The 11,170-nt window shown below is 41.7% G+C and overlaps 1 protein-coding gene across 1 annotated transcript in view; it reads right to left on the reverse strand.

Moving 5' to 3' along the window:
* The window catches only part of cstpp1 (centriolar satellite-associated tubulin polyglutamylase complex regulator 1), a 431,022-nt gene that overhangs the window by 16,104 nt on the left and 403,748 nt on the right, over positions 1-11,170 (reverse strand). The window lies entirely within an intron of this gene.

The raw sequence follows: 11,170 nt of genomic DNA on the forward strand, positions 1-11,170 counted from the left end.
GAAGGTGCTACTTGGTTATGAACAATTGTTATTTGCTTACAATAAAAATGCTATGCAAAATCCCTAACAACAGTTTTAGTCAAATTTATACTAAATGATGTATAAAGCATTAATATAAAATAAAATGAGAGCTACTAGTTATAACTTGCATAAATTCATTTCATGATTTTCAATCATTTTGGCAGAAGCCGATTTTATCTCATTTCTGCCCTCCTGAAGACACTGACTCATTGATGGGTATAGTTTTTTGGGCACTCAAGTGGCCATTATTCATATGTAAACCGTGGCAATGGGTGATGGCAGGATACTGCAGAGGACATTATAGCTGACCCCTATCTATTTCTCATTACATAACTCTCCAGCACACATGTACACACATACGTCACTAAATAGTTATCAACAGCAGCAACCCTAGTTGATTTTCCCCTCCCAAACGCAAAAGCACTTGTTTTACTTCCTTGCATTTACTTGAGTTCCATCACTGGATGGCACTGTAATCTTCCAAATGCAGTTACCATTCGACAGTTTTCCACCACTATGCTAGGTGAGATATCTGTGGTGAAAGAAAAACTGACAGACCTCTGTGCAAATGCCATTTCTGTACATTGTGGCATAAAAGAATTCACGGTGGACACAGTCGTCTCATCCTCTGAAAAAGACAGCTCAATTAAGTGGCAAAGGAAATGAAAAAAATATCCAAAACAGAAAATGCATGATTACTAACAGTATTATTATTACTCCAGTCACAGGTACAATTTCGGATTACAAAACTGTTGTGTGTAAAGAGATGAATTTATGTAATATACAGCCGGAACTGGTATATCAATCTGGCACCAAGCTCATGGTCGACAGAACAATAGTGATACCCGCCCTCGTATATACTTCAGAGACATGAACTATGTACAGCAGGCACCTCAAAGCACTGGCGAAGTACCACCAACGCTGCCTCCGCATTGGCAGGATAGGCGCACCAATGTCAGTGTTCTTGCTCAGGCCTGCATCCCCAGCATCGCAGCTTTGACCACACTTGGGCCACATCGTCCACACGCCCGATGCGAGATTCCCAAAACAAGCGCTCTACCCAGAGCACCGACACGGCAAGCGAGCCCCAGGTGGGCAGAGAAAATGCTTCAAGGGCACCCTCAAAGCCTCCTTGAAAAACTGCAACATCCCCACTGACATCTGGGAATCCCTGGCCCAAGCCCACTCAAAGTGGAGGAGAAGCATCTGAGAAAGCGCCGAACACTTTGAGTCTCTTTGCCGGGAGCAAGCGGAGGCCAAGCGCAAACAGCGGAAGGAGCACACGACAACCCAAGCACCCCACCCACCCGTCCCTTCAACCACTGCCTGCCCCACCTATGACAGAGACTGTAGGTCCCGCATCAGTCACCTGACAACTCATTTTTAGTGTGGAAGCAAGTCATCCTCGACTCCGAGGGACTGCCTAAGAGAAGAGAGATACATTTTGGTAGGAAGAATGAGGAGAGGCAATATGGTACAATTTTAAAGGAGGTGCAGGAACAGAGAGACCTGGGGGTGTATGTACACAAATCTTGAAGGTGGCAGGACAAGTAGAAAAGACTGTTAAAGTATCTGAGCATCCTTGGCTTTATTAATATAGGAATAAAGTATAAAAACAAGGAAGTTATAAAACACTGGTTAGGCCTCAGTATTGCTGGAGTAGTGTGTTCACTTTTGGGCACCACACTTTAGGAAGGATGTCAAGGCCTTGGAGAGGGTGCAGAAGAGATTCACTAGAATGTTACCTGGGATGAGGGACTTCAGTTATGTGGAGAGACTGAAAAAGCTGGCATTGTTCTCCTTAGAGTAGAAAAGGTTAAGAGATTTGATAGAGTGTTAAAAATCATGAATGGTTTTGAAAGAGTAAATAAAGAGAAATTGTTTCCAGCGGCAGAAGGGCAGTAACCAGACATCACAGATTTAAAGTGATTGGCAAAAGAAACAGAGGTGACTCGAGGAAACATTTTGTTACACAGGGAGTTGTTGTGATATGGAACGCACTGCCTGAAGGAGTGGTGGATGCAGATTCAATAGAAACTTTCAAAAGTGAATTAGAAAATAACTGAAGAGAAAAAATTTACAGGGATATGGGGAACGAGCAGGGGAGTGGGACCAGTTGGATAGCTCTACCAAAGAGCCGGCACAGGCCCAATGGGCTGAATGGTCTCCTTCTGTGCTGCATCATCCTATGATTTATGAAATTACCAACATTGTTAAGTGTACTGTGAACATTACAGATTGTTTTATCAGCTAAAAATCTTTGTATTTGTGTGCGAGAGATAACAGTGCAAGCTATATGTGACAACTTCAATGTTAGTCTAATACATACATTATTCTAAAAGTAATGCATGAACACATTTTTTGTAATGTACGCTTTTGTTAGATTTTCATCATGTCTATTGAATTGGATTTGCCAGTGACTTTATTTAAAAAATATATCAACTTCAAATTTATATATATTATAGATTCCATCATTCAAAAACACAGCTATAATATTGAAAAAATAACATCTACATGCATTTCCTATCAATTTCTTCATTATAAATGCTGACGTCCACATTTATAATGGAAACTACCAATGTAAAATTATCATGCTGTAATGACATTCTCTTACCAGTGGAGTCACTGCTTCACCACCACTGGCAGGAGGGTGTAATTATAGCAGGATACATTTATATTGGCAATTTCCATTTTAAATTATGGAAGTTATCCATAATCAGATCTGACTTGACCACATTATGTTCCATTGGGCCTCGTCCTCCTCTGCCAAAAGGGCCCACCAATCGAGGATCATCCTGGAGAACAAAGATAACCCCAGGTTCCTTTTATTAACTACAAATAGCATCCATAAACTCCCTCTCTCCTGCCCCATCCACCTTCACCTTTAACCAGTGCAAAGAACTCATGGATTTCTTCGTCTCCAAGATTGAGACCACCCATATAATTTCTTCTGTTGCTTCCCCCATTTCTCCTTGCTCACTAAACTAAATCTCTCCAGTTTCATCCCCACCTGAAACCTCAATCTATATCTAGTTTCCTCCCCTATATCTCCCAAACCAGACCTCACCAAGCGCATCTCATCCACGAGATCTACCTCCTGCTACACCGACCCCATTTCTACTAAACTCTTGATCACCTAACTTCTCTTCCTGGCCTAATTTTTAGCCAATATTATAAATGGTTCCCTCTCCTTGGGCTCTTTCTTCCATCTTTCAAAAACGGCATCATCATCCCCTCTTAAAAAGAATCACCCTTGACCACTCAGTTCTCGCTTTATTATGTCACATCTCCAACTTCCCTTTCCTCTACAGGATCCTTAAATGTGTTGTTGTCTCCCAGACTCGAGCCCACTATTCCCACATACATCTTCCAAACAGGTTTCCATCCCACCCATAGCATCAAATTAGCTCGAACCAAAGTTATGCATGGCATTCTCCGTGACTGTGATACCTTATCCCTCCTCATCCTTCTTGGCTTCTTTGCAGCGTTCAAGCACAGTCAATTACACTTTTCAGGAGAGTAAATAGGACAGAAGAGGACAGTGGGGTACTGAAGTTGAATGATCAGCCATGATCATATTGAATGGTGGTGCAGGCTCAAAGGGCTCCTGCACCTATTTTCTATGTTTCTATGAGAGAGGAGAGGATGGGGAGAAACATGCATAAAAAAGAAAAACTTGCATTTATATAGCACCTTTCATGACTTCAGTACATCCCAAAGTGTTTTACAGCTACTGAAGTGTAGTCATTGTTGTAATGTAGGAAACATGGCAGGCAATTTGCACACAGTAAACTCCCTCAAACAGCAATATGTTAATGATCATATAATCTGTTTTAGCGAGGGATAAATATTGTCCAGAACACCGGGGTAAGTCCTCTGCTCTTCTTCAAAATAGTGTCATGGGATCTTTTATGTTCACCTGAGAGAGCAGATAGAGCCTCAGTTTAACATCTCATCCGAAAACTTAGAGTTCAGCATTCTCTCAGTACTACACCGGAGTGTCGGCCTAGAATTTTGCGCTCAAAGTCTCTGGAGTGGCATCATCATCCCCTCTTAAAAAGAATCACCCTTGACCACTCAGTTCTCGCTATATTATATCATAATATAATATGTCATATTATATCATGGCACAACCTTATGACTCAGAGGCAACAGAACAGGACCAGGAGTAGGCCATTTAGCCCCTTGAGCATATTCTGCCATTCTATTAGATCATGGCTGATCTGTATCTCAACTCCATTTACATGCCTTTGATCCATACCCTTTGATGCCCTTATCTAATAAAAGGAAAAGAGGGTGAGGACAGGAAGGGAGAAGAGAGAAAAGAGAGGAGGAGGAGAGTAAGATAGAAGAGGAGAGGAGGAGAATGAGAAGGGGAGGACAGAAAGGGAATAGGAGAAGAGAGGAGGGTAGGAAGGGGAGAATGGGAGAGAACAGGAGGGGAAGAGAAATATAGATTTGGAACAATTTAATTGGTTCACTTACTTTAAATTAGAAGCTCTAGTTATTATATAATATATCGTTTGTAGTTTTTCATTGGTATGTTATCTACCTGTTCTTCCCACATTCATTTTGTATATCGCCTAACTCTTCAATTGTGATTTGCTACTGTTTTATGAATATGACATTTCAGCCAATCAGGTTCCAGGTTGACATGAAATTTGAAAATGGTGATGAAGGAGTGTGATGGGGAAATGTGCATGAGATACAACACTTTTTATAGATACATAAATATATTGATTTGTTATGGCACTTATAAGCCTTTGTTTTTTAAAAAGAGTAAGGAAACTTTGTAACAATACAACAGTCCTAAATTACAACAGTGACTACACTTCAAAAGTATTTCATTGGCTGTAAAGTGCTTTGGGATGTTCGGTGGTCATGAAATGTGCTATATAAATTCAAGTCTTTTTTTTCCAATATATTTACCTATTGATGCAACTACACCATACATAAGAGTCTATTTTAATTTATATTTTCTGACCTGAATGAATCAGGTTTACCAACCGAAAAACAGGTTTCAAAAACAATACAGTATTGGTAGACAAAAATTAGCTTGGTAAATCTTAAGGTCTCAAAATTTATTTTACTCCCATTAAAATGTTATTACGATGATAAATTATGAATGTCAAACTTCAGTAAGATTATAGCCAACAACAGCTCCATTGTGAACAATTCACCATGGCTCTTGTTTCCAAATCATTTAATTACATGCTTTAAAAGGCCACACGATCATCTTTATGCAAGAACAGCTTCCACCTGTTCGACCTCTACTAATGACAAATGTAAAAAAACATCAAATTAAAAATATATTGTCCTCAATCTTGAGGTACAATCAGTTAGTAAATAACCCATCGACAACAGACTTTTAAAATTGAGGTTTCCTACTGCAACTCATCAACCCTACAAAACAAGGATTTAGGAATGTGGAAGCCTTTTTGTGTCTGATACATGTAGGGATCACATGTGCCCAAATTGTTGCTTTGTGGGCACATCACACTGCCACTCCTCTGTTAGACTAGTTTCTACCTGATGGACAGCTACAAGCTGTGCAGAAAGTATGCCATCGAATGATTTAACAAACACAGATTATGAAAGCATCCTTTGTAACTCTGGATGAATTAGAAACAGCATTTATTGCGCTACATTTTCTGTTTTTAAATTGACTGCTTTTCAGCTCAAGAAAATTACCTTTTTGGCTGTATTATACAAATACCACATTTTTCATTACACCAAATTGTAATACTTCTATTACTTAAAACTTCTTTAGGCTTCTTGAAATTGTTTGCACAACTACCCAGAAGTCCCCTGCGTGGGTGGGGATTCACCAATCAATTCTGTCAATTTGAAGGATGAGGTCATCTGGTTTACCACAGCAGAAGAATCCAGTTAACACATTTTTGTGACAAATATCCTTACAAGGACCTGGAGGTTAGCTGATAAGACTGGCTTTTCAACACAGATCTTTGAGATGAGGATTTCAAATCATGGTTTCATGGAAGTCTTCAATATATACTGATTTTATATCAAGAAATAAGAATTTTCCTTAAGGTATCATGACTGACAGAAATCTCAGTCTATCTATATTGGTACAAATCTTCAATTACTAAGAGAGTTTTGCGAGAAAGAACTTACATTTATACAATACCTTATATATCCTTAGCATGTCCAAAAGTGTTTCAGTTCTAATTAATAATTTTAAAACTTGTCAAGTCGGTAAACGTGGCAAGCCAAATTGTGCACAGCAAGATGCCACAAACAACAAATGAGATCAATAACCAGTTAACCTGTTTTTGTGGTGTTGATGGGAGATTATTGACCAGGACACTAGACCCTGCTCTGAATAGGGGTGAAATTTCCTGTATATTTGTGCCCAGCGACAAGCGTAATCGAGGCGAAAAGTAAATACCCAGTATAAAAGATCTTTTACATCCATTTGAACAGACAGCCATGGCCTCTGACAATACAGCACTCCTTCAAGTCTGCACTGAAGTGTAAATCTATATTATGTACTCAAGTTGAAGAGTGGGACTTGAACACACAACCTTCTGGCTCAGAATGACAACCCAACAACTGAGCAAAGCTGAGAGGAAGGTTTATACAGATCCTAGCAATAACAGAATCGAGGATCAGAAAGAATAGCAGTCTACTTTATTTGCTATGGAGCCATCACTTGCACATTTCATTGCTGCCTTCAGTGGAGTGTGCATGGAAGGGATAAAAGCACAACATGTTAATACTTCTGACAAGGTAAAAGTTTTTTTTTGTAAACATGGTTTCTTTTATCAAGATGGGTAGATTTTGAAGGAGCTGTCCATCTAGTCCCACTCCCCTGCTCTTTTCCCATAGCCCAGCAACTTTTTTCTTTTCAATGTCTTCAGCTCTACACTAACTTTTCAATTTTAATATAGCTTTAATATTGACTTTTATCTTAAGATCAGTATACACTGCAGTGTTTTATCTTCCATATATGCAACCTCATTGTAATTGTGAATACAATGTTATGTGGGGTATTTACTCAAGATTTCCTTAATGGGGTGAGTGAATGCTGGGTGATGTAATAAGTAGCTCTTAACAGAACTGTACAACAGATGAACAAACAGAGTGACAATAGTAATCCCTTTTTCTGACATTACAGCTACTGAATACTCTTAGCGAACCATAGAGCTCCTCATCAAAGGCACTTGGCTTACAATATAAGTTTAAGCATATGTTTCACTTACAGGTAAGCCACCACATGAAACAAATTTCATTTTAGAAAGAGGTGATTTTAGCATTTCCAAAAAGGAATATGCCCATGCCAAAATTATGCACTCTACTGTTTGATCTGAACTACATTCTAAATTACACTATATTGTCTCCTTTTGCATTCAATTAAGAGATTGACAAAGTTCTTCAAAAAAACAGCAAACTTATTGTACTGGCTATAGTGGGCATTTTATTGCAAAGGAGCAATTTGATTGAATGAGAAATCAAGTATTAATGTATTGTAAAAGGTTACATAACAAACCAAAGCAGTACCACTTGAGTTCTCAGACTGCCAAAATAACTCTTGCTTCTCATTTATCTAAAAATGGTAATGTGAATGCTCCACTATGTTTTATGCAAGTTTGGATAACATTAATCTAATTAAAACAATTGATTATACTGTGGATTTCAATTAGTTGTGGTTCCCTTATTATAACATAAAATATCCCCAAACATTCATGGTACCCATATTCATGAATGATTGATTAAAAGCTAAGATTCTGGGTGAGATGATTTCCTCTGGCTGCTATGGGACAACATAGATATTTTCTATGTTTGCTATTTCTAGCAAAATCATCTAAAAGAACAGGTTTACAACTTAATTAGAAAGTGCCATCTGAGGGAATTTTCCTGCTACTTTTACAACTAACACATCATTTTACACCCATTTTGAACCAATGTAATTGCAGGAAATTTGCATGTATAGCTCTATAGCCTGGCGATGGAGCCAAGACGCATTTGGGCGGAGGTATTAATAGACGATATTAATGATCGAAGATATTCGGGCATAGTATAATTATGTGCGTAACAAGCTTGCACCCAAGATTCCTCAATCTTTTATACCGGGTATTTACTTTTCGCCTCGATTACGCTTGACGCTGGGCACAAATATACAGGAAATTTCACCCCAATATTTTTCCCACTTCAAACTCTTACACTTCCACAACTATAAATAGCAATAGTGAGTGCACAATGTAAACCTTTGATGTCTCCCACAGTATTAGGAAGTACTGCTCATAATTCATCAGAATTATGATGCCAAATTAAAGTAACTATTTTATTTTGCAATTATAGTTTAACTTTGATGTCCAGAAATAAACTCGATAAACTTGCTGAGCAGTTTCACTGTTCCTCGCAATGATTTGACATCTGTGGTGTAGGCCTGCGGCCTTCACATCTTTAGCCATCAATTTGAATTTTTCAAGGATGAACATGTTTTAAACTCTTCACATGTACACCAGATGTGGCTTTTGTTCAAATTTTGCAAAACAATATAAAATAAAAAAGTGAGTTGCACTATCCCATCAATGTATAATCTCTTAAAATTGCATGTATGATTTTTTTTTCCTTAGCAGTACTCTTTTATGATGCTTATGCCTGCAGGTGAGGGGAGCTCCAGCAGGCTACGTGGAATTTTAATTCTTAGCTTTAATCCTAGCGTGTTTATGATGAAACTGCAGAAAACTGAAGTGACTGATTGACAGCAGGCATGCTTTAAGAAGTTACGATAAGTGGGAAAAGATTGGTGTTGGAACAGTAACTACCTTGTTTCTAGATCGCAGGCTGTTGATACTATTTACAAAAGGTATGGAAGAGGGTCCACGTATCACCATGTGATTAATGTATAATATATAGCATTTAACAGAGGTCTGGACCAAGTAAAATGATGAGCTAATGCATGGTATTTAATTTTAATTTAGGAGAGGTTCCCAAATTTATTTTTGCTGAGCCCACTTCAGAGATTTACGTCCCATTCATGCCCATGTCTTTCCAAGAAATAATGGGGCAGAAATTCCTCTCGAGGACTTCCCGCGGGCAAAGCACTAAATAATAGAAATAAGATGCGCACTTACCTGAAGCTGCTGCGCCTGCTCGAAATCCCCATCCACAGGCCTCCTCTCCCAATGCGTCACAGTGTGTGCTCGTAGGGACATGCGCAGAAATCACGTGGGCCTGGACACCCAATCACAGGTAAGTATTTTCTCATTCATTGGGCCCAAGTTTCCACATGATTTGCGCCTGATTTTTAGGAGCAACTGGTGGAGAACGGACTATTTTAGAAATCGCAATTCTCCACATTTTTTTTTCTGCAGTTCTAGTCAGGTAGAACAGTTCTAGTTTAGAACAGAATTTTTTCTTCAAAAGGGGGCGTGTCCAGCCACTGACGCCTGATTTGAAAGTTTCCACAGTGAAAATGTACTCCAAACTAAAGTAGAATGGAGCCAGTGAAGATTTTTATAGAACTGAAAAAACCTGTTCTACACATTAAAAAATCAGGCGCAGGTTACAAATTAGGCGTCCAGAACGTGGTGGGGGGGAGGGGGGGGAAGGGAACTCATTAAATTCGACAATAAATCCTTATTTATACTTCTACAAATATTATACAAATAAATCCAACTTGAGTAAACATTTATAAGCCAAGAAAAGATTAAATAAACCATCTTCCTACCTGTGTGAAAGTGCTTCAGCCAGGGAGAATTCTGCAGCCATTCGTGCCGCTGAGCGGGAGGGGGAGGGAGAGAGAGAGAGAGAGAGAGAGAGATGGGAGGAAGGGAGAGAGAGGGGGGAGGGAGAGAGAGGGGGGGAGGGAGAGAGGGAGAGAGAGAGAGAGAGAGAGAGAGAGAGAGAGAGGTGGAGGGAGGGAGAGAGGGAGAGAGGGGGAGGGAGGGAGAGAGAGAGAGGGGAGGGAGGGAGAAGAGAGAGAGAGCGGGGGGGGGGAAGAGAGAGAGAGCGGGGGGGGAGAAAGAGAGAGAGAGCAGGGGGGAGAGAGAGAGCGGGGTGGGAGAGAGAGCGGGAGGGAGAGAGAGGGGGGGGATGAGAGAGGGGGGGGCGGGTCGGGGAACAGGAGCGCGGGTCGGGTCGGGTCAGTCGGGGGGAGTGGGTGTCGGGTCGGGGCGGGGAGCGGTTGTCGGGTCGGGTCTCGTCGGCGGGGGGGGGGGAGCGGGTGTCTGGTCGGCGGGGGGGTGGGTGTCGGGTCGGGTCGGGTCTGGTCGGAGGGGGGGGAGCGGGTCTCGGGTCGGGTCGGGGCGGAGCGGTTGTCGGGTCGGGTCTCGTCGGCGGGGGGGGGGGGGAGCGGGTGTCTGGTCGGCGGGGGGGGGTGGGTGTCGGGTCGGGTCTCGTCGGCGGGGGGGGGGGAGCGGGTGTCTGGTCGGCGGGGGGGGTGGGTGTCAGGTCGGGTCGGGTCTGGTCGGTCGGCGGGGGAGGAGCGGGTGTCGGGTCGGGTCTGGTCGGCAGGGGTGGGGGGGGGGGAGCAAGTGTCGGGTCTGGTCGGGGCCGGGGAGCAGGAGCTGGCCGTGGGAGGAGCCTCATTCACGCAGCCCCAGTGAGGCCATTCAGCCAGGGCTAGGGGCTGCGTGCTTCGGGCCCCTCCCCCACAGCTCGTGCTGGCTGCGCCGAGGGCCAGAGGACCTGTAAGTAGGTGGAGAATACCGAGGATTTTTTTAGGCGCCGTTTTAGGCGCGAAAAACGGGCGTCCAGCTCGGAGGGGCGCCCGTTTTTTTTCTTGTGGAAACTTGGGCCCATTGTAATAGGAGTTTCGTAAGTTACAAATCTCCTATTACAATGAATGAGAAAAATCCCAAAACGCACAAACACTACATAAAACATTAAAAAACACCTCACACAATACATTAATAGAAATTAAAGTTGTTATACATGTTTTTTAAAGAAAAAAATTGCCGATTTTTAACAAAATCTTGTATTGGATAGGTTTTTAAACTCTTGCACCTGCTTTTTCAGGCTCAAAATTTTTGAGGACATTTGCCAGGCAAGATATGCATAAATCCCGCAATCTTGCCCGTACACAACTGTCCTCGCTCCAGAGATGTCTCCGATCTGTCCCTTGACAGATCGGAAAAGTTGGTTTTCAGCACACTGCGCGCTGAAAAACGGCTTTTACGAT

This window comes from Pristiophorus japonicus, chromosome 14, assembly GCF_044704955.1.
Source record: "Pristiophorus japonicus isolate sPriJap1 chromosome 14, sPriJap1.hap1, whole genome shotgun sequence".
Classification (NCBI taxonomy): domain Eukaryota; kingdom Metazoa; phylum Chordata; class Chondrichthyes; family Pristiophoridae; genus Pristiophorus; species Pristiophorus japonicus.